This window comes from Sander lucioperca, chromosome 13, assembly GCF_008315115.2.
Source record: "Sander lucioperca isolate FBNREF2018 chromosome 13, SLUC_FBN_1.2, whole genome shotgun sequence".
NCBI lineage: Eukaryota > Metazoa > Chordata > Actinopteri > Perciformes > Percidae > Sander > Sander lucioperca.
Window position 1 is genome coordinate 27,491,901 of NC_050185.1, and position 23,024 is coordinate 27,514,924.

A 23,024-nucleotide genomic window follows, 5' to 3' on the forward strand; every position below is an offset into this window, starting at 1 on the left:
TGTAGGGTAAGACTGAGGACATGCAACAAAACCACAGACTGTACAAATGGTAATATACAGTCTATGAACAAACCCTTTTACATGGCTTTAAATACAGTGTAAACCCTTACTTAAACAAATCAAAAGGTGAAAAGTGAAAACAATTGCACATTGAGGTGAAGTGGTTTGAGATCATTGTCTTGAATTGTCCATGGGTAACAAGAGTGTCGATCTTAATGGCCGTTTTACAGTCGCCGCAGCCTAGCTGGCGCGCGCCAATGTGACGTCAAAATGACGTAGAGCTCGCTGGCGAAAATTACAGGTGTGAAACCTCCCCTGGACCACGGTCCGGATCAAAAGACCAAATATTGGTCCAATAAAAAGAGGTGGTCTCAGTCCGGACCAAACTGAACCATGATCCGGTTCGGACTTTCGGACCAAATACAAGAAGCTCTGGCAGGCTCTCCTTGTGTTACAAGACCGGGGAAGCTCCTTTAAGGAATAGCTTGGTGCTTAGTGTGTAGGCTACATGAGAGAGTGTGTGACGGTGAATGTACTCAGAGCAGAGAATACATCAGCAGTTTATTTGTTAAGTGCTAGTAAATGTACAGTGTAGGTTTCCATTTGTCTCTGAATAAATGATCCAGAAAGAAAGTTCCAGTGTCTTGCTTCTCAACATCACAACAAAACAAAAAGAGCCGCGGCAGTAGGAGAGAGCAGCAGTCAGCTGAAAAAACTCCGACACAGAGAGAGGAGACGAGAGGACGGGGAAGCCTGTCTACAAACCAATCAATTATAAGTATCTGGAGACGCAGCTCACGTATGTGATGACGACAGGACGTAGTTTTGTCACGTATAGATCTTTAGTGCGCTTGCATAACTGCATTGTGAAACCAAAACTTACCGGATCAAATGTATACAATGTAAGAAAAAACATGAATCTTGGTCTGGACCTTGGTTCGGACTTTCAGGCGTGAAAACGCCCTCAGAGTGACTGCAATCTCTCTTGTAAACGTACTGGGTTAAGATGAGTTCTTTTATGGTGAATGAAAGGCTTGATCCGGCGAAGTAAGTCATCGAATCAAATCGCAGCATTGAATGCTGCTGCCAGTTCTGCCGTTGTTTACCTTTTTCTTCTTCTTCTAGTCCGTAGAAAGAGCAAAGTCGGTAGCCTTTCCTCATTAGCGCCACCTCTGTTCAGGAGAAGACTGCAACTAGTGACCACCACACGTGAGTATAAACAGTTACGGCGCTCACATGACGTTACACTGGCGCTCGACAGGTCAGCTGCAGCGGGTATGCCCCACGTTTAAGACTGCGTTACAGATAATTGACCTCTCGCCGGCCCCTCCCCCAAAACGGCCATTGTCCAATCACACATCATAGCAACCGTTACTATGTGAGCAGGTCCGACAAACATTGACTCCAAGTAAGATGGTGAAGCGGTGTGCCCACGCCGTTTGTAAATCGGACACTAGATACCCCGAGAGATTGTCTGGAGGAGTTGTGTTCTTTCCATTCCCAAAGCCGAAAACACAACATGAGCGGGGCCTACAATGGATACAACAGTGTGGACGGTCCCACTCCCAGTTAAATGTGTCGAACATTACGAAGCATAAATACGTCTGCTCAAAGGTAAGGCTAACAGCTAACTAGTTACCGTGTTGTCTAGATCTACTAACTAGAGGCAAGAACACAAATTGGACCAAAGTTATGATTACCATGGATATCATTGCCAGAATGTTAACCTACTCTCTAAGCTAAGTTTAACGAGCCCTTTAGCTTTAGCCAACATTAGTTAACATGTTAGCTAACGCTAGCTACATTGCTAGCTGCTGTTGTGTTGGGTCTTTGAGCTCCCCAACTTTATTTTTCGTCAGTTTCCAACAAAGTCGAACATAGCGCCCCAACAAGCAACTTTAAATAATTTTGTTTTTATCTTTCATGTAGCATTTTGTTCCCCAATCCTGCATTTGAGGTACAGGTCATGGGGTTTCTCAGATTTCGCTTGAGACCGGTAAGCATTAGCCTCGATAGTAGTCGTGTCTCCTTCATTGCGTATTTTTATATTTTGAATATATCCCTCCACTGCATACTGTAACCCCTTTTGCCTCGATCTGGAGGATATTGCGGAGGTATTGCTCCAGAAAAGGTCACTGACACGTACGGGTATACCTCTTCCCGTCATGGTAATCTGTCGCGCTGGTCGTGTCTGACCATTTGTTTGTCGGACGTAGCAACAGTAACTAAGGGGGGCGGGGCTCGGCGAAAGGCTAATTCCTTGTGTTCGGTGCACAAAAACTAAAGGCAGATTAGCTGAAAACAATCAGATCCTTTTTTACTGTAAATGTGCATCTCAACATTTAAATCACAAACAAAACAATGAAATGATCAACTTACAACATTGCCTCTGTAGTGTTTACAACGTGGATTGCAATAGATGAAGAAAGCATGCCGGATGATACTGCCATCTTCCTTTAACCACTGACAGGAAACTCACCTTTTGACCTGGAACTCCTTAGGCATGAAAACATTTCAAAATAAAAGCTCATACAAAATAAAAGCACAATCATGGCTGTAAATTAACATTTTTGATCCCCACCAAACATGGCTAGTACATTTTCAAAGTTACCAGCCAATCAGATTTTCCACTAGCCAATTTTTTATCCAGGGAAAATTAAACAGATTATGAGTGCCGCTGAATACATTTAAGCATGAATGTTTCTTTAAAGATTATTTACATTTTGGGGGCTGTTCCCGTTATTAGATAGTGACAGTGGATAGACAGGAAAGTGGGTAGAGAGAGAGGAGCGGCAAAGGGTCGCAGGTCGGATTCGAACCTGGGCCGCTGCAAAGGACTCAGCCTACATGGGGCGCTACTCTACTGGGTGAGCTGGAGGTCGCCCCACGTTTCTTTAAAAATATGTGTTTGGGTCGATGGTTGGCAGATCAAATATAAACTTAAACATTTGAATTAACTTTACTCTCGTGAAATATAATTTTTCCTTCAATCTAATTTACTACTTCATTTCAGCTCCTGTGGTTTGTTTTGTGCAGTTACGATCGTTTCCAAGCCAAACACACACCAAAAAATTTTTGGGGGGCTTTCTTCCCTTTTATTTCAGAGTGACAGTAGATAGACAGGAAAGTGGGGAGAGAGATGGGGGATGATACGCAGCAAAGGGCCGCAGGTCGGATTCAAACCCAGGCCGCTACAAAGGCCTCAGCCTACATGGGGCGCACGCTCTTACTGGGTGAGCTAGAGCAGTGGTTCCCAACCTGGGGTCCGGGGACCCCTCAGGGGGGCGGCAAAGATCACAGGGGGTGCACAAGTCTTTATCTGGTTTGAGGTTGATTGAAAAATATTTGCAATATTGAATCATCAGGGGATTCATAAGAGAACTGTCTTTTGTTTTTTCTCAGCCTCTTCTGCTTTAGGACAGTATCCACATTCATCTCCTCACAGATATCTCTTGCAGATACCTGAGCAGAAGCGAACCCAGTGCTTCTGTAGCTGACCAGAGAGACTTCAGTTGTCCTCAGGAGATTCAGAGCCACATCCAGTTGCATAGACATTGACTGCAATGCTTTGCTGACATGATGAATTTTGGCCAGCATGTCATACCACACAACATTACAAATGGAGAAGCGGTATGACCCAACCTCTTCAGCCAAAGACTGTGCCTCAGCTTTAATCATAGAATCAGTGGCTTTCTCCCTGACCTCAAGAAGGGCATCCCTCACCTCCGCTGTCTGGAATCTCACAGCCTGTACACTGTTAATGCGACTTTCCCATCTTGTATCCGACCAGGATTTCACAGTTGTTTTGACGTGGTGCTTTAGGATGGTCCACCTTTGTGTGGAGGCAGAGAATAGTTTCTCTGTAGGTAGCCAAAATAGTTAATTGCATCTGTGGAGCTTTTTGCTGCATCAGCAACAACAAGATTTAATGTATGTGCTCCACATGGGACAAATAATGCCCTGGGATTTTGTTTCAAAAGTCTGGCTTGGATGCCTTTTCACTTTCCCTTCATGTTGGCGCCATTGTCGTAAGACTGTCCCCGGCAGTCTTCAAAGGGAAGGTTAAACTCTTCCAGTCTCTTCAGAATAAGGTTGGAGAGGCTTTCTCTCGTGGATGATTCCACCTCAAGGAACCCCATGAAATGTTCTTTTACTGTAGGGATGTCTGTGTCATCTGTTGAAACCATTCTAACTAGAACAGATAACTGTTCTATGTGGCTGAGGTCTGGGGTGCAATCCAAAATAATTGAATAGTATTTGGCTTGCTTTATCTCCTTTAACATACAGTGTACAATTTTTTCACCAATGCAATCAATTAGTTCATTTTGAGTATCCTTTGATAAGTATGTTGTATGGCTGGCTCCTCTCTCCACATCAGCAACATGCTGTTTGAGGACAAGGTCAAACTTGGCCATGAGCTCAACTTCCTTAAGGAAATTTCCATTATTTGGCTGGTATAGCCTGTCTGAGTTCCCCCACAGGGGAATATTTCACTCGGCCAAAGACTGTATTATGGCCACCAACCTGGTCAGGACTTCACGCCACCTGCTCCTTTCAGCTTGAAGGAGTGCCATTTCCATTTGATCAATTGTCTGGCCCTTTTCAAGTCGAGTCTCCAATTCCTTCCATGCTGTCATGTGCCCCGAATGCTCTGGACTGTGCTCGTGGCTTTTCAGGATTTCACTACAATTATTCCATTTCATTTAGGCCACTACTAATGAGGTGATCATTTTTCTGTGAAAAGAGCATGCAGCAGAAGCATTACAGAGTATTTTTTTTCCTTGAATATACAAGCCAGCTTCTCTTGATTTTCTCCCCATTTACTAATTTCCTGTAGAAGTGGTTGTGGTGGCAGCTTCTCCCATCATCTCTTTTTGGAAATGTAAAGTCTGGACTGGTCTGGTCCTCTGCTAACTAACTCTGTCCTTACCGCATCACAGAGGATTGGCCAGTCAGCAGGATCTGTAGGTGCTCCCTGGATATCAGGAATTGCGGAGGGTGAGGTGTCTCCAGGCGGCAGTGTAGTGGCAGAGCATGTTGTGTTTGTTGTTCCTTCACCTAAAGGCAAATGCGTACATGCAAAATTGATGTTAATGCTTTAATAGGGGTACACAATGTCAAGCAAAAATGCAATAACAAATGTACTCTTCATTTTATCCATATCCATCAAATGTTCTTATTTTGTTTGTGCTGTTTTCTGAGATTCGTCAATAATCTTATAAGTTATAATACAACAGACGGTAAATATATAAAGAATTTACATTATTACTATGCTGTGCTTAAGCTATACATTACTATAGCTTAGTATATAGAGTATAATAGACCAGCAGTGTTTGAGATAAATTAATGAAGAATGTCAACTTGGTTTTACTTGGAAACAAGTAACAGAAGTTTTAAATTGTGGTTGAATAAATAGTATTCAAGGGTCTTACTTGCTTCAGGCTGAGTGTCCCTGGTCTCAGTGGTCTGTGTTTCACTGGTGCCTGGAATGCTAGATGTGGCCCCTTCACCTGCAACAGCCAGATCAGTGGTGTTCCATTAAATTAGTGAAAATGACTAAAACTGTGGTTGAAATTAGTTTCAAAGGGATGGAATGTTATTGTGATTTCCATGTGTTTTCATTATCTTCTAGTACATTTTGTCAGATGGTTGTAGGCTTGAATTAGTTATTCAAAGGACTAACTTCCTTCAGGCTGTGTGTCCCTGGTGTCAGTCTGTGTTTCACTGGTGCCCTGAGTGCTTGATGTGGTCCTTGATGTCCATTCACCTTCACCTGTATTCAAGCATGTTGTATAGACAAGCAGTTTTTAATATAATAAGTGAAATGATCATGAATGTGGTTGAACTTCTTTAAGAAAATAAGCTATTGTATTTTAATACATGCTACCCTGTTTCTATTGTAGAGCTGCAAAGATTAATCGATTAGTTGTCAAATTTTAAAATAATCGCCAACTATTTTGATAATTGATTAGTCGGTTTGGGTAATTTTTAAGACAATAAGTAAAAATTATTTGATTCCAGCTTGTTAAATGTGAATATGTTCTAGTTTCTTCTCTCCTCTGGGACAGTAAACTGAATATCTTTTGAGTTGTGGACAAAACAAGATATTTGAGGACGTCATCTTGGGCTTTTTGGGAAACACTGATCCACGTTTTTCACCATTTTCTGACATTTTACAGATCAAACAACTAATCGATTAATCCAGAAAATAATCAACAGATTAATTGACAATGAAAATAATTGTTAGTTGCAGCCCTATTCTATTGTACTTTAAAGTATGGATGTGGCTTGAATAAATACTATTAAATAGAATCACCTGATGCAGGCTGTGTGTTCCTGGCCTGTGTGTCACTGGTCCCTTCTCCTGCAGCTGTATTTAAACACAGATTATCCATGCTGTTCGTTATACAATTGCATTTGGTCAGTTCTATCATCCTACCACATAGTTGCATTGTACAAATACATTTTATCTGACCATGTAACTTGTAGTAGATACATTACAATTACTATTATTACTATTAGGCTGCTACAAGGCTAAATAATACTACTGATTACAATTAGTAGTATTAATGTGATGTCATTATAAAAGTAATAATTGCTAACAATAATAACAATAACAAAAACAGCAACAATAGTACTAGTTGTACTTATCAAGTTCAGAGAGAGGCGAACATGAAGGATCAGGCGTCCTTTCTCCAGCAGGTGCCGGCTTCTGCAAATATTGCCTGAGTGCATCTGGCCAATTAAAATAAATAAATAAAATTAAAATTATAGAAAGTATATTCCTGGAGGGGAACTGTACAGAAGGGTGAACACCACCACTATCACCAAAATGGTTACTGTGTGTGTATGCACCTGCTAGTTGTGAACTCACTAAACAGAACTAATTTTGGTTCTAATATTATTTGTTTGGAAATAATATTTTGAATAATGTCTCTTACTTCTTCCCAAAAGAGTGTAATTTTTGTACAATGCCACAGACAGTGAACCAGTGTTCCTCTACATTGTTCACACATCAGGAATGTTTCCATTATATCGACAGAGCTCCACTGGTGTCACATATGTTCGCATTAACCATTTAAATTGAATAACTTTAAGACGAGTATTTATTGATGTTGTTTGGGCTAAAGTGCATGCATCCTGCCAGTCTTCCTCTGAAAGTTGCAATGACAAATCATCCTTCCAAGCTCTAAATCTATCATGAGAACTTTCATGAACGTAAGACATAATCAGATTATAAAACTGAGAAATAATGCCTTTCTTTTGACTATCTTTTAACAACAATTCTTCCAAGTCTGAAGTGGTGGGTTTCGTTAATATATTGTTTTGACTTGCTCTTATAAAACTCCTGAGTTGGAGATATTTAAAGAAATGTTTTTTATCTAAATGAAATTTATCTTGTAATTCTTGGAAGGTCATAAGTATGTCAGATTCTGGCAAATACACATCTCGAACCATTCTCAGTCCCTTAGTTTTCCATAACTTAAATGTTGCGTCTGCCCTGCCTGGTGGAAAAAATTGGTTGCCCCATAATGGGCTAAATTGAGACAGACAATGTGAATCTTTCAAAAGTGTCTTCACATCACTCCATACTTTTATCATGTTTTTAAGAATTGGATTTTTAATTTATCTTAATAGTTTTCTTATTGTATTTGAGTATATATAAGAGGGAAGAGGTAAGTTTAATCCTTGTGATTCCATTTCTATCCAATGTGGTGAGTGATTAGTATAATAAAACATAATAGACCTTAGCTGCGCAGCCCAATAGTACATCTTAAAATTAGGACATTTCAAACCTCCACGTTCATAAGGCAAGTACAGTAAAGACAAACGAAGTCTTGCCCTTTTATTATTCCAGAAAAAACGTATAAACATTTTTTTCATTTGTGAGAAAAAACCAAACGGGGGTGAAAGGGGAATATTCTGAAACATATATAGTAGCTTTGGAAGAATGTTCATTTTTAAAATATTAATTCTCCCAATTATAGATATTGGCAGCGGCATCCATCTATCAACTGAATTTTGCATTCCTGTTACTAAAAGATTATAATTTACCTCAACTATTTTTTCTAAACTTGGTAAAATCTATATCCCCAAGTACTCAAATTGTGTCACAACATTAAACTGTATAACATCTGGGATTAGGTTTGCTCTTTCATGTTCATTTAACAATAAAATAGAAGACTTGGTTTTATTGAGCTTGTAACCTGAAATTTCACTAAATAACTGGATGATTTCCAGAGTGATCCGTATTGATGTGTTTAGATTCGAAATAAATAAGATCACATCATCTGCGAACAGAGAAATCCTATGTTCAGTAGGTCCTACTGTAATTCCACTAAATTGGGGATGTGAGCGTATTGCAATTGCAAATGGTTCTATTGCTAACGTGAATAATAAAGGTGAGAGCGGGCAGCCTTGTCGGCACCCGCGTTTTATTGCTATCGGTTGAGAAATATTTCTATTAGTGATGATTTCAGCAGTGGGGCTATCATATAATATTTTAACCCATTTAATAAAATTGTTTCCACATCCAAATTTTTCTAATACCCGGAAAAGGTATGGCCATTCAACCCTATCAAAGGCCTTTTCGGCATCCAATGATAGAAGAGCTGTATTTGGCGCATCCTTTTTACAATAAATAATATTCAATAATCTCCGTACATTATGGAAGCCCTGCCTTCCCGTGACGAATCCATTTTGATCTTGATTTATTACATAAGGGAGAGTTTTTTGTAGTCGTTTTGCTAATAATTTAGAAATGATTTTTAAATCTGAATTCAAAAGACTAATGGGTCTTAGATTCTCACATTTATCTAAAGGTTTTCCTGGCTTAGGCAGGAGAGTAATCAAGGCTGTATTTAATGAAGGAGGAAGAAAATTCGATAGAAAGATTTCTTCAAGCATGTCCAATATAGGTACCAAAAGTTTATTCTTAAATTTCTTATACAGATCTATAGGAATGCCATCAGGCCCTGCTCTTTTTCCAGATTTCATGCTATCAATGGCTTGTCCAATTTCTTCTATTGTAAATTTTGAATTTAAATTAACTCTATCATCCTCCGAAATAGTGGGAATATCTATTTTATTTAGAAAGGTGCTTATATTGTCAAGTTTAATTGTTGCTTGTGCTTTATACAATTCTTCATAATAGCCCTTAAACGCATTATTAATTTCTATTGGATCCAACAGTGTCTGCCCATTTGATATTATTGATGTAATTGGCGATTTCGTTTCAAGCTGTTTTATTTGCCATGCCAACAATTTGCCAGCCCTATCACCTTGCTCGTAAAATGTCTGTTTCAAGCGTAGAAGACTTGAGGCAGCTCTAAAAGCAGACTGCTTATCATATTCAGCTCTCAATAATACTAATTCTTTCTCTAATTGTGAATTATTAATGTTTTTAGAATTATTTACTTTCGTTTGAAGGGCTCTTATCCTATTTTCCAACTGTAATCTAGTTTCCTGTGTCTTTTTTGATTTAGAACCTGTATAACTAATGATATGCCCTCTCAAGAAAGCCTTGAAAGCTTCCCATTTAACGCATGCAGTAGTTTGTGTAGTATTAATTTGAAAGTACTCATCTATCTGTTTTCCTAAATATTTTACCAAGTCTTCATCTTGTAACCATTTATGTTGGAAATGCCATCTGGGTGGATCTCTTAATAATTTATCATCCCTATAGGCCAAACAGCATGGTGCATGATCCGAGATCACAATATTATCATAAGAGCAGTCAGAAATTTTAGATTGCAATTCTGAAGAAACAAGAAAGAAATCTATTCTAGAGTACGTCTTAAAGGTGCCCGAATGACAAGAATAAGCTCTAATATTCGGGTTTCTCTCTCTCCATATATCTAATAAATTTAAATCTCTCATAAACCTATGGATTGTAGCCCTGCAGTTGTTATGTGAATTATCAACCCCAGTTGATCTGTCTATTTCTGGGTTTAATGTACAATTAAAGTCCCCGGCTATCATATGAAGTCCTGGAAGTGTTGAGAGAGTAAAAAATAGGTCATTATAAAAATTGCTATCATCCACATTAGGACCATAAACATTTGTTATATTTAGCATTTCTGATAACAAAGATCCTTGAAGTATTAGAAATCTTCCCCTTTTATCTTTAATAATATTTTTTATTTTAAATGGAACTGACTCATGAATTAGTGTCATAACCCCTCTAGCTTGAGATGTAAACGATGCCGCATACACAGTGCCCTTCCACCTCCTTCTCACCCTTATACTATCATCAATGAGATGAGTTTCTTGCAACAGTACAATTTTAGCATTCATTTCTTTCAGTTTATTCATAACCTGTTTTATCTTTTGAAGACGTTGCAGACCTCTGCAGTTCCATGAAATAAAATTAAGATTCACTTCTTGAGACAAAACTTAAAAATTTAATTTACCAGGTTGCTTTGCAATGTAAAACTATCCTTGTTTATAGGCATAACAAATTGGGATGTTAGAACAAACATCCAACACTCTGAACAAACATAACCCCCCTCTCCCCTCCCCCACTCAAGAGGGTATCCCCCCCCCTGCTGTTGGTCTCCCGTTATTGCTAAGACCGGTCCACACCAGTGAGGATCAGTCAAACCACTCTCTTGTTCCAACATACTCCAATTACTACTGCTGCTGCTACACTCTAACAAGTATTAACTTATAACTCCTGCTCACTTCGATTAACACTCGGCTTGTTGTATGACAGTAACATCTTATTTGTCTCATAATAATGTGACTTCTTATGATCACTGTTGAATAGAAGTACACGGTCATGCTATATAATACACTTTGTAAATATATAGCTTCAAACCTTAGTACATAATAATTACGTGTCAGTCATTAAGTGAAATAAAATAATAAAATAAATTGAAAATGGGCTTGTCTTGGTTATTTGTGTCCTGCCTACAACAAATCACATACCACATTAATTGGCTCTATCATCTTGTGTTCCTGTCTCTTCTTCATGTAAGTGTTCTTGGATTCTCCTGAGAAAAACGTGTGCCTCAGCAGGGGTTTTAAAAGAATGAGTTTTGCCCTTGTGAGTCACAAGCAGGGTCGCGGGATGAGACATTCCATGGCGAATACCCAGTTTACGTAGTTCCACGCGAACTGGGTCGAACTTCTTCCTCAGCTGGGCAATTCCCGTAGCCAAATCTGGGTAGAAACGGACCTGTTGGTCTTCGTAATAAGCCTCCTTTTTCTCCCGTGCAGCGGTAAATACTGCCTGCTTGTTCTTATAGTTGTGAAACCTCATTATCACGGTCCTCGGGCGTGATGCGTTGTCGTTCTTTGGTCCAATTCTGTGTGCTCTTTCCAAAACAATAGAGGACTGTAGCCCCTCATTTTCCAACGCCTCGGGGATCCATTTCTCTAAAAAGGCACACGTGTCCCCGCCTGCGCCTTCAGCGCCCTCTGGCAAATTCACAAGCCGTAGATTGTTTAAACGAGATCTGGCTTCTAAATCCGTAAGTTTATCCTCCATGGTTTTGTTCTTAGCTTGTAGCGTGTTGACTTTAGCTTGCAGGCTAATTAGCTCGTCTTCCGCGGTGGAAATACGCTCCTCCGCATGGGACATGCGTTCACTGCAGTCGCTAATCTCCTTTTTCACATCTTGTAGAGTTGCTGCCAAACCATCAAGCCTAGAGGTGAACCCTGTTTCCATTGAGCCTAATTTTGCCAGTATTTGATCAGCTTTGGTGCCTGCTGGTTCATTTTCATTGTCAGTTTGGGTAGTCATGGCCTGGTTAGCCTTGGATGCTTCGTCACGAAGATTACAGTCAAACAGGCTCGGCTGTCTGGTTGTCCCACCTTTCCCCTTTTGTGACTTTACCGAGCTAGGCATCACACCTCAAAATCTTCTTCTATTTGAAACTGTAAATGAGCAGGAGAGCTTTTTTGCGAACTTAGCAGCGGAGCAGCAAAAAAAACACGTCTTCCTACATGGCCGCCATAACCGGAAGTCCCACGGTCGCTTTTTAAATCTCTTCTTAAAGTGCTCATATTGTGCTCATTTTCAGGTTCATAATTGTATTTAGAGGTTATATCAGAATAGGTTTACATGGTTTCATTTTCAGAAAACACCATATTTTTGTTGTACTGCATATTGCTGCAGCTCCTCTTTTCACCCTGTGTGTTGAGCTCTCTGTTTTAGCTCCATCTTTGTTTGTACATACGCAGTAGCTAGGTAAGGACTACTAGCCAGTCAGAAGCAGAGTATGACAGCATGCCCTGACAGTACCTAGATAAGGACTACTAGCCAGTCAGAAGCAGAGTATGAGGGCGTGCCCTGACAGTACAGGACTACTAGCCAGTCAGAAGCAGAGTATGAGGGCGTGCCCTGACAGTACCTAGATAAGGACTACTAGCCAGTCAGAAGCAGAGTATGAGGGCGTTCCCTGACAGTACCTAGGTAAGCTAGCAGCTAGGCGAGCATTATAACGTGTTATAAAGTGACGTTTGTCACAGAAGTAAAGGCTGGACTATAACAACAGCTACTGCTAAATTATCCTAGGGCGCTATGTGGAGTGGTGCTAACGTTAGATAAAACAAAGTGGTGGAGCGAGCTAGAGAAAGAACAGAGAGAGAGCAGCAATAACATTAGAGGAAACAAAGTGAGTTCCCTGTACAGCGAGCACCCGGTCATATATAACTCGCTATGCTTCGACTCCATTTTTTCTTGTTGTTAATGGAAACGACAGGTCTGGCTACTCTGCTTGTCTTTGGTCAGCTGTCAAAAAAGCGCTTGAAGTAACTTTTTTTCAACTTCAAAAAGCCACCCTGAGCTGCAAAGTCCACAGGGCGGGGGCGTTTTAAAAAAGCGCTCACGACTTTTATGAAAACACGGTTTACTCCCCACTAGGATTATAATGTAAAACGGACGCTGGAAGCTTAAAAAAAAGTGATGGTGTGATGTTTTGAATCATCTGCCGGCTTTTTCCTTTTTTAATCTGTTTCTTCTCTCTGTTTATGAGGCGGTGACATTTGGAGGCGAGACCCATCATGATATCCTTTTGAGACATCTGTTGGTATTCGTCTTTGATTTTTTTTCCCCCCCTCTCCCACTCGTGTGTGAATGCAGAGCGCAGCATGGCAATACGTTAATTACACCGCTCTAAAGTTCAATATTTCTGAGGCCATAACTACAAAGGAAAGAATGAAATGTATAAATAATGAATCAGGCATTCTCTGTGATTAAAGCTGAATATCAAACCAATCAGACAGACGTTGCGGCAGCTATCTGATTATCATTCTCAGACTTTTTATTTCCCCGGCTGGAGCGATGCTCGCTTTCCTCAGCTTTCATACTTAAAACACCAGGGGAAAACAGCGGTGGAGGAACAAAGAATAAACATGAAATATTTGTTATTCATAAGTTCATTTTATTCAGAATTCCTTCTGTGTGATAGTTCATATCGAGGCCTAATATGGTCTCATGGAGACGAGCGTCTCCAGTGAGGCGGTAGGGGTTGGTTTCGTCCGTCAGAGACGACGAGATGCCTTTAACCTGTTTGCACAGAAAGTGCACAAACACAAAACTCTTACACACGCATGCGCACACACACACACGCACGCACACACACGCACACACACACACACACACACACACACACACACGCGCATACACACGCCCATACATACACACACGCACACACACACACACATTCAACTCTTACACATGCACAAAACTCTTACATGCACACACACACGCATATAAATCTTACACACACACACACACACACACACACACACAGACAGACTCAAAACTTCAAAAGCGCACACACAAAACTAACACATGCACACACACACACACACACACACACACACACATACACACACATTAAACTCTTACACACGCACAAACCTCTTACACACACACACACATAAATCTTGCACACATACACACACACACAAAACTTACAAAAGTGCACACACAAAACTTTTGCACACACACACATACACACACACACACACACAGACACAAAACTTACAAAAGCGCACACACAAAACTAACACATGCACACACACACACACACACACACATACACACACATTAAACTCTTACACACGCACAAACCTCTTACACACACACACACATGCACATAAATCTTGCACACATACACACACACAAAACTTACAAAAGTGCACACACAAAACTTTTGCACACACACACACACACACACACACACACACACACACATTAAACTCTTACACACGCACAAACCTCACACACACACATACACACACACACACACACACAGACACAAAACTTACAAAAGCGCACACACACACACACACACACACACACACACTTACTTTTAGCGTGTATAGAGCCAACATATTTTGACATTTAAATCGGTAAACTATGTGTTTATTTCAACCAAAACTTGAGTTGTGATGGTTGGAAAAGTGGAAAGACGACTCAAAATGGCTTTTCATAGTTTTATTTTGCATGTTTATTCACATGGAGTCTGGTGGGTTTAGCGAATGCAATTTCGCTGATGTTTTTATGTTTAGAAAAAGGATCTTACTCTTTAAGAGAAAGGTCAACCTCATTAGAAATCCTTTCCATAATGTTGTCAGACACTTAGAATATTAATCTGAGTCTGTCAGCGGCAAAACCAGCACTTTTGTGAAGGTAAATACAAGCTGGACAATGTCCCTATTAACTTACATTGTAGCTTGTTTCTCTGCTGCCGACTGCAGCGATCTCGCTTATTAATACTGGACCAATGTCAAAGATTGTTGTTCCCATCAGTCACTTAGACACAAAAACATAGGAAAATAGAGTCCAGGTTGAAAAAAACGGTAGTTAACCTTTAAAGATGCATCGTTTAAAAACAAGTCCCACTCTGTTATTAGATATTTGGACTAGAAATTAGATGAATATACTTGGTAAGATTTTGCTTTTTTTGCAGTGTGCAGCTTTCACTCTGCTCAGAAGGAGCTTCTATCTCAGAAATTCCCTTGAAATTGAGCTTCACATCCTCACAGATATCCTCTGCAGCCGAAGCCATTAATGCTGCTATTTGTTCAGAGGCTGATGAGGGCTGATTAAGGCAGCAGTGGGGGAGGAAATAAGTGAGTGAATGGGAGGAAGGCCGGCTGTGGTCTGCTCGGTTTGAAACAAACAACGCTGAGAGGGGACGTGAAAGATTGAATTCGCTGCAAATAGAGTACAAGGGTCTTTATTGTCAACATATCATATCCAAGGCATTTCTTATTTACCTCAAACCTGCACTCGGATAATCACGTTAAGTGTAGAATCACAAATCATCCTGACAAACCCACACAACATCATAGCCACAGGTGCGGGTTTAGGGGGGGGGGGCCAGGGTGGCTTACTTAGTTACATTCCACCACAGAATTTTGATCTGTGGCTTCCCGTTGGCAGGGAATATTCCTGTCAGCATGCGGATTCATGGGCGTCAGTTTGGTTTGAAATGTGCTGGGGACAGAGACGCATTCGGAAGTACATTTCCAGAAGTGCTGGGTACAATGACGCATTCATTTCTTTTTCTCTTTCACGCAGGTCATGTTTTGAAAGGCGCTGTCCTGTAGCTTACTAATGAATAAAAACGTGGTTTAATGTACCTAAACAATGATCAATGATTACCAAATTTCTCTCTCGTATTGCTCCTCATATCCACTGAAAACTGTTAAAAAATCTAACCCAAAGTCCAATTATTATGGACATTAAGCGTTTCTGCTTCACATTTTCAGCAGGGCAGCGGAGCGGCTGTGGGTTGACTCCCCACGGTTCTCACGGGGTTTATAAGTCCTAACCATAGACTGTATATTAACAGTCTATGGTCCTAACGTGAAAAAGCTTAACGTGGTTTAATGTACCTTAACAACAATCAATCATCACCACATTTCTGGTTCGATTTTTTGACAGTTTTCTTTTCTTCTGTCAGTTAAGTGTTCATTACAAGATACGGCCATGAGAAATTTGGTGATCATTGATCGTTGTTTAGGTACATTAAACCACGTTAAGCTTTTTTTCACGTTAAGCAGAATGTCCCGACAGACAGGCAGTGTAGTGAACAGAGAAGCGTGCAGCCAGCGCAGCAGCAGAGCGGCTGTGTGTGTGTGTGTCTGCCCTGTGGGGATAAAGATTGTTGTGGATTTTTTGGCATCTGTCGCTCAAGAATTATATGTGTTATGGACTTTTTTTTTTTTTTTTAACTAAATTGAGCTCAAGGTTTTCAAAAAAAGTGGTGGGTACAAAATGACTCATGAAGAAATCTGGTAGGTACGCGATTGCCACCGTCTCCACCGAAATCGACGATGTGCGGATTAGATTTTTATTCTGTTCCCCAATTAGTGTTGATGGGACGCTGCTTTTTAGTGCAGCCCCAGCTTTGTGATTTAGGTGGATAAAAGACGCGTGTGCTGGTCCAGCCAGCACAGCTTTCAGCCTGACAGTCCAATAAACAAAGGGTTACGAGGCTGACAGCCATCTGACAATTTGTTCATCAGTGCCATCAGGGAGGGAGCAGCCCCATGCTTGGCCTGTAATCATCTGACAGGATCCCTCCACAGCGGCAATCACACACACACACACACACACACACACACACACACACAGACACACAGACACAACTCACTGTTCTACCTCCGACTCCCCACGTCTCTTCCTCTCCGTCTGTGATCAGGGAAGAATCAAGCCAAAAACTGCACGTTGATGTCAACACCAAAGCGTCTGAAGCTGTAGTTTCTCTTACGTTGGGTTTCCACAGGCGTCGTTTTTTAACCGCAACTGTTTCGGTCGCGAGCAGCGGATTCCAAGTGGAGTTGTGTCACCACAACACGACGCAGACCCTACGTTTTCTATCAGTTTATATCTGGCCTAACACAACTGTTTGGTAAGTTTTCTACTCCAGTCACACACTTTGCCGTTACGTTTGATTAACGTTATATTGCTAGCAACACGTCAGTTGTCACTGCTTCAATGCTAACGTTATTACAATGCTACTACTACTAAAACAAATATAAAAAAAACTCACCAGGTATACCAACTGCCTGGGTAACTCTCTGCCAAGCTAGCTGTTAGCATCACCGTATTCATACAGAGACGTATAATACAGTAAGCCATAGGGAAATCACAATCTTTTAATTTGCACGTATAGCATGTGCGTATACACGGTAGAATATATTGGAGGCACGTTCGCGAGTCTGCCCTCTCATTGGCAACCGCTCTGCAAAAGTTGACTCAGAGTCACTTTTGGGAGAGCAGGGAGATAGGGGTGAACATCTGGGCACTTTCGCCGCCGTCAGCGGAATACGCTCATACCGCTGTTCTCATAAGGAATGAATTCAATTGCACCGCTCTGTCGTTATTTCAGCTGCCTGCTGGATGCTGGAAACCCAGCGTTATGGTCACTAGACGGCGGCTACAAGACAAATCTAATGCTACGTGTCCATATATTTTTTTCACGGAAGGGATCGCCCTGCTTCCCTGTATAGAGACAGAGCGCATCGCGTCATACTCTGAAAGCCACGCCCACCGGAGGGGAAAACAACTCTCTGACTCTCTAGTGACTTGTATTACGTGAAGGTTTCCTCCTCGTCAATTTCGTCTGATAGCAAGCAACATAAAAATATCAACCCAGTCTCACGGCAGTTCGTGAAATGGTCACGTTATTTAATCTATGGATTCGTGTACAAAGACACGTTTTTTTCGTTTGTTTCCGTGTTGGTGAGGATGATTTTCAAAGTAATGTACTTAAATGGGAACATTCGTGATCACAGCACAACTACGGTAGCGAGTAGTATGAAATGCCGAAAATCCGCGTAGGGAGGTTGGTTTGGGTGGTGGATGGGTCAAACAACACAGGACTATCACCCCGGAGACCGTGGATCGCGTCCCGGTGTGTGACGTGTCCTTTCCCTGTTCTTCTTTTCCTAAACCCAACCTCTTTATAGATGCTGCCCATTACGTTCTCAGCAACACAAAATAAACGACATAATCATAGATAGATAAAATAGATTAAAAGTAACGTGACCTTTTCACAAACTGCTGTGAGACCGTGTTGAAAATACACGTAACGTTGGACATAACGTTAGCTTTGTGTCTTTGTGTTCTTCCAGCTGATTCCTCACGTCTGTGTCCACTTTTGTCTTCATAAAAGCTCAGTTTTTCAGGTCGTAAGTTCTGGGTTCTTTACATTGTTGGTAGTTCATATCACCATACAGCAGCTTTTTAGGCGTTTTTCTGTTATTTGCTAGCAGATGGAATAGACGAGGAGGAAACCTTCACGTAATACAAGTCAATAGCGAGCGGAGAGTTGTTTTCCCCTCTGGTGGGGGCGGGACTTACATGTGCTCTGTCTCTATTGCACTCTTGATGCACTCGCCACTGGCAGCTATGTACTATTTCTCTTCAATGACCACTGACAAGTAAAGAAAACAGGCTACACCCTCCGACAACCGCAATGACTGCACCTGATTAAACAGATTCTCACTCCCATCGTGTAAAATACGGATGCTTGGTCAGGTGACTTTGGCATTGTACTTGACGCTAAAAGTCTCCTTTAGCGTCATATCTAAACACGCTTTATCTAAACGTGCTTGGTCGGGACTATTGGCGTCACTTTTGACGCAGTTAGATTAAGGAAAAGGTTGTGGGTGGGCTTACGTTTCCATGACACGTGGGAAGAACGGGATGGTTGAGTTTAGGAAAAGAAGAATGGGACAGTTGGGTTTAGGAAAAGAAGAAAGTGATGGTTGGGTTTAGGAAACGTGACACGCGGGACACGATCCCCGGTCTCCTGGGTTAAAGTCCTGTGTTGTTTGACCCATCCACCACCCCAACCAACCTCCCTATGCAGATTTTTGGGCTTTCATAATACCTGCTACCATAGTCACTCTTAATACTACGTCATCTTCAAGCGCCATGTAAGTGCTGCTCTCCCCAGTGTGTTCTACACACACGCTGAAGGGCGCTTTTTACGTCGTGTCAGACGCTGACAGCTACTGCCCAAACGTCAATATTTTACGAGTTCGGAGTGAGAACGGGTTGGATTGGACAAACGCTTCACGTGGGCTGTCTGCCGGCGGCTCATTTGTTAAACTATTATGACAATAGTTAACCGAAATGTGTTTCTGTAGCATTGTGGGTATACAGGAGTAAAATATGGGGTACATCGTGTTGTGGGTATTTTATAGTGGACTATATAGTGAATAAAATTAACCGTGGAGAATTCGAACACCACTACAAAATGGTGAACACACTATATAGTGCATTATTTCCGTGATAGGGAACAGTTTCTGTATGGTGGACAGGTAACATAACTCTACTGAAGTGAGTAAAACAGCTGATGTATCAACTCTTACATTTTTACCCCCGCCAAGGAGCTTATGTTTTCAGCTCGGTTTGTCTGTTTGTTTTTCTGTCAGCAGGGTTACAGAAAAACGTCTAGTCTAATTTTCGTGAAACTGTTGAAGCACTGATGTGACTAAACCGTACATCTTTTACCTGGTAGTGAAGCGCATTAAATTCAGCAGCTTAGCTGAGCCAGCACAAACTTGAGACGCGACACTGGGAAGAAGCAGGGAGAAGACTTGATTTGTATTCAAGGAGACTCCCCTATCCGGTCACAAATCGGAGGGAGATACCAGAACTGAAATTGCATTTGAGCACAAGTCGGTGGACGCCGAGGCACAAAAACGTACGTGACATCTCGCGTTATTGTTGCTCTTCCCACACGTGTCGCTGTCAGTTCGTATCGGGACTGGAAACGTCCTGATGTAGATGTGAAGTCAGCCACAGGAATTAGATATGAGCGGTAACGCTGATCTGAGCAGGAAGGCCTGCAGTGGGAATGAGGCTATATGTCTCGTTACTCTCGGGACATCTCTATCGTCGAGTTGCCTTTTTCTATTTCATACTTAATCCACCTGAAACGCTCCTGCGTCTCTCTATTTCTCTGTCGGTTCTCCACCTGTGGCCACCATCTCTCTCTGTCGTTATTGCTTTTCTTTTGCTCTGTTGACATGTCGTTTTTTCCTTTTATCAGCCTGTTTCCCCTCATATCTCCTCTGGTTCTTTGTCCTTTCTAATTAGAGTCCAGTCATCGACACCACGTTGAGTTCATCTAATCTCAAAAAAAGTCCAACTGAATAATGAAGATCCTCATTGCTTTCTCCCTCCTGTCTTTCTCTGTCATTGTTGCCTTCTTTTGCTCTGTCGACTTGTCTTTTTCCTTTTATGTTTCCCTTCATATCTCCTCGGCTACCTCTTCTTTTTACATCTTCGCTGTCTTTTACCTTATCACTTCCTTTCTTTGTCTGGTTCTTTGTCTTTTTCAATCATAGGCCAGTCATAGACACCACGTCGAATTGATCTAATTTCAAAAATGTCCAACTGAAGATGAAGATCGTCATTGCTTTCTCCCTCCTGTCTTTGTCTTTCGGCATTGGTTGCTTGGCTTTCTAAATAAGTAGTAGCCATTCTTTTTGAAAAAATTAAATAAACTTAAAACAGCCAAACATAACAAGCATAACTTGTGTTTAGAAATATGACACGCCGACTGGAGAATAAGGGGGGAAAGGTTAAATAAAAACTTTGGAAAGCATTTTCACTCCAAATTGTCAACATACTGACGCTTGGTCAGGACCCTTGGGCGTCACTTTTGGACGCTCTGGGATTCCTTTTGGCGTCATATTTTGAACAAGCAGGGGGTTTTTTTTGGAAGAAACAACTCGCACATCCAAAAATTCTTCTGTGCAAGTGCGTTGGAAAATATCTTCAACATCAGACTGATCTCATGAAGTGGCGTATGTATGACACGCCAATTCGTATGCCATTTTGGGCATGTTATCAAGACGCATACTCACTTTTTAGCGTGTTTATCAACGGCGTTTGGCCTCCATTGACTTACATTACCTTGTGAATGCGGGAGGTTGTTTGGGTTGGAGGGTGGGTCAAACACAGGACCCACGTTTCCCTCGTGTCCCGCGTGTCACGTTTCCTAAACTCAACCATCGCTTTGTTCGCTGTATACGGTGCTCAAAACGCGTACAGATAACACGCGACTTGGCTTTTGAAAGTAGCGTGTATGTTTACGCGGTCATGATGTGACGTTGCAGACTGCAGTCCGCTGTATACAGCGTAGACATACACGCAAATAGCTCAAAATGCGTACAGATAACACACCACTTGGCTTAAGAAAGTGGCGTGTAGGTTTACACGAAGTCATGATATCACGTTGTCAACGTGTTGTTGAAATGTGCTATACAAATAAAGCAGCCTTGCCTTGGAACAAAGGAAAAAATCCTGCACTCTCACTCACTCTGGCCATAGCACCACCGTTTATTATTACAACGTTTCAGTCCCTCCGGACCTTCATTAAGAGTAAAACCATTTAGTTAGGGTTAGGAAAAGATTGTGGGTGGGGTTGAAAGATGTACTTTTAAGCAACTGAACGGGTTCATATGATGTCGTACAAAAATGTATGCACACCAATTCGCATGATATCCTACGAAATTAGGCGACCGCTAGCTGGTCACGCTAAGCGCGGGACAAGAACGGGACACAAACCTCAGTCTCCTGGTTGAAAGTCCTGCGTTGTTTGACCCTTAGCCAAGTTTTGCTTATGCATGCACACTATGACGGACTGAGCTTTTAATTTTTCATGAAATGCAACAATTTTTTGAGTGTTACACTCAAAAAGTGTACAACACGTTCCCATCGCGACAAAAAGTGATGCTTGGTCAGGTGCCTTTGGCGTTCGTTATTGACACAAAAAGTCTCCTTTGGCGTCATATTTAGACGAGCTTGGTCGGGACTCTTAGCGTCACTTTTTCCGCTCTGGGTCGGGACGTACTTTTAACTGACATGCGGCACAACAACGGGACAGTTAGGTTTATGAAAAGATGGTGGGTGGGGTTACAAAATGTACGTTGGGACACGCGGGACAAGAACGGGACACGAACACTGGTCTCCTGGGTGAAAGTCCTTGTCATGGTTAGCGAGGATGGTGGACCCAAATGCAGAGAGCAGGCGAAGGAGTAATGAGCACGAGGATTTATTAAACACAAAAACAGGAGCAAACCAAAGGCGGTCCAAAAATGGAGCAGGCAGAAAACAACAGAACAGGCTACGACGTGCTGACAGGAACAAAACCAGACACAAACAATGATCCGACGAGAGACAAGGGAAAACAGAGAGGCTAAATACACAAGGTAACGAGGGAACGAGAGGCAGGTGACACAACAGGTGGAACAAATCAAAAAAAGGCGGGAAACAAACAAAGACAGGAAGAAAGCTAGACAAGACAAGGGAGACAAGACAGACTACAAAATAAAACAGGAAACAAGCACAATACAGAACAGAAACCGACTACAAAAATAATACACACCACAAAATACCAAAACCCTGACAGTACCCCCCCTCAAGGGACAGATCCCAGATGGCCCAAAAACAGAACAAAAGACAACCCAGGGAGGGCGGAGGGGGACCGGAGGAGGGCCAAACAGGTCAGCAAACAAGTCAAGTGGGGCTAGGGAATGGAGAGACCACTCGGGACAGGGAACAGGAAGGCCCCGGGACAGGGACAGAGAGGCCTCGGCAACAGGGAACAGAGAGGCCTCGGCAACAAGGAGCAGAGAGGCCTCGGCAACAAGGAGCAGAGAGGCCTCGGCAACAAGGAGCAGAGAGGCCTCGGCAACAGGGGGCAGAGAGGCCTCGGCAACAGGGGGCAGAGAGGCCTCGGCAACAGGGGACTGGGAGCAGAATCGAAGGCAGAAACCTTCAGGCGGCCTGCGACGAAGGCAGAACCCTTCTGGCCACCGGCGACGAAGGCAGAATCTCTCTGGTGGCCGTACAGGATGTCAAGGGCACCAAGATGACTGGCGGCGAAGGCGAAGCCTCTGAAGGACGGCGATGAAGGCGAAACCCCTCTGGAGGGCGACAGCGAAAGCAGAATCCTTCTGGAGGCCGGCGGCGAAGGCGAAACCCCTCTGGAGGCCGTCTGCGAGGGCGAATCCCTTCTGAAGACCGGCGGCGAAGGCGA

The 23,024-nt window shown here is 42.1% G+C and overlaps 1 long non-coding RNA gene across 1 annotated transcript; it reads left to right on the top strand.

Annotated features, from left to right (window-relative positions):
- The first annotated feature begins 2,130 nt into the window (after window positions 1–2,130).
- LOC116056075 lies at window positions 2,131–22,315 on the top strand. Its single transcript, XR_004106475.1, has 3 exons — window positions 2,131–2,262; window positions 7,295–7,300; window positions 22,305–22,315. It is a non-coding gene; the product is annotated as an uncharacterized LOC116056075 (long non-coding RNA).
- The last annotated feature ends 709 nt before the right edge of the window (window positions 22,316–23,024 follow it).